The sequence below is a fragment of the Mus caroli genome, chromosome 14 (genome assembly GCF_900094665.2).
Source record: "Mus caroli chromosome 14, CAROLI_EIJ_v1.1, whole genome shotgun sequence".
In the NCBI taxonomy this organism is placed as follows: Eukaryota; Metazoa; Chordata; class Mammalia; order Rodentia; family Muridae; genus Mus; species Mus caroli.
The window spans coordinates 52,307,349-52,309,098 of NC_034583.1; the positions used below are offsets into that span (position 1 = coordinate 52,307,349).

General features: G+C 47.4%; 1 protein-coding gene across 2 annotated transcripts in view; it reads left to right on the top strand.

Moving 5' to 3' along the window:
- Nucleotides 1–1,056: 1,056 nt before the first annotated feature.
- The window catches only part of Sacs (sacsin molecular chaperone), a 77,169-nt gene continuing 76,475 nt past the window's right edge, over nucleotides 1,057–1,750 (top strand). Inside the window, exon 1 of one of the 2 annotated variants that reach the window (XM_029468847.1) lies at nucleotides 1,057–1,367. The gene's annotated coding sequence lies outside the window, so the exon portion shown is untranslated. The remainder of the gene's footprint in view (nucleotides 1,368–1,750) is intronic. The other variant, XM_029468843.1, reaches the window with a different exon arrangement.

The window sequence follows — 1,750 nt, forward strand, 5'->3', positions numbered from 1 at the left end:
ATATATATATATATATATATATATATACACACACAGGAGTATACTCCAAAGCCAGTGGGACACCTCTGTCTTATCTCCTTGAGACAGGGTCTCTCACTGATCTGGGAGACTTCAGGAGACAGAAAACTCTACCTGTCTTAACATTATTGAGCTATGGCACATGCCCCACAACACTTGTTGTAGGTACTAGGCATTTGAACTAAGGTACTCATGCTTGTGCAAAAAGTGGCCTTGCCCACTGTGCCATTCCAAACACAGCTCTCTACTGTCCCCTTTAAGATCAGGACCTTGAGCATCTTTGGGTTTTGGCAGCTTCAAGAAAGCAATTCCCATGGATATCGAGGGATGACTATCAGGAGTCTGTGGTGTGGAAGAAATGCTATCAGATTTGGTATCTTCAGTGGTCCCCTGGGAAGGGCGAGACTACAGCAAAGCAGACTACAGCAAAGTGGACTGCCCTTTCTGAAGTCGGTGCCTCTCCCCAGGGACATCATTCGAGCCTGTATGGCTGAGCTGAATTAGGTAATTTCCCCAAGGGCGCAGCAAACAGGAGCCTCCAATCTTCTGAAGCTCTAGCTGGTGTACCACAGAACATGCTGTTTTATCTGGGCATGTGCTGCTGTTACTATCATATCACTATCATCTGTCAGTCACCCATCTATCCATCCACCTATCCATCCATCCATTCATCCATTTTGAGACCAGCTATCCTTGAACTCACTATGTAAAGGCGGCTGATCTTGAGCGCTTTTCCTCCTGTCTTCAGACTGGGCAGTGTCTATTCAGAACTCTTTATAGGGCTGAGGAGGCCCATACCAAGCCCCTAGCACCAACCTTCTATGGGGAATGACTTTGTTTTAAGCCATATGCCTTCCATAAAATTAATCTCTGGAAAACAACAAAAGTAATAGTAAAGCTTCCATCGTGACTTTTGACCTCAGTGATCCACAACACTGGGTGTGTGGCATTATGGCATTCTTTGACGCTGATATGCTCCTATCTCTTTAATTTTAAAAAAAAAGAGAGCGTGAGCTAGGTAGGGGGAGCTGTGACTGCCGCACTCTCCCGGCCCTGCGCTGAATGCAGTGGCAGTCACACTGGGACTTGTTTGTTGTTGGTACAAAAGGCACACAAAGGCCGGGCAACCAGGTTGATGATGGCCACCGTGAGACTCTGAGGGTCCCTCGGACTGCGGACTGCGTCTAGTCTAGGAACAGCTATATCGGGCGTTGCGCCCCGCTGGAGCCGGGTGGTGCGGTCGCCGCTACAGCTGCTGCTGCTCCAGCTGGGCCGTGGACCACTGTCCTCTGCATCTTCTCCCCCAAGGAAGACAGAGCAGCTCTGGCGTGTAGTGCCACAGCGCACGGGTGAGGAGTTGCTACCTTGGCATCCTTCGGTAGGGTGGGTCCCGCTCTACTTCCTCATCTTAGTTTCAGAGGGGCTCTGACTGCAGGCTTTGTCTTTTTAATTTCCACTCCAAGTTGCAAAGAGTGGTCATAAGGGTTCGCCGCTGTTATGCAGAGTGGGGTCCGGACTATTGGTATTTATACAGTGGCATTCTCAGAATAGTTTGTTACTTAATCTGCAATCGCCCTAATTTTAACCTCATGTTCTTAACCAGCCAGTTCTCAGTTGCCTTATTTAATAATACTCGAAGCCTTATGGCAAAAAAACATTCTCCTTATTTCATTTCATTCCAGGAAATAATTAAATTCTTAGAAAGAGTTCTGTAATTTTAGCAAAGTTCTCT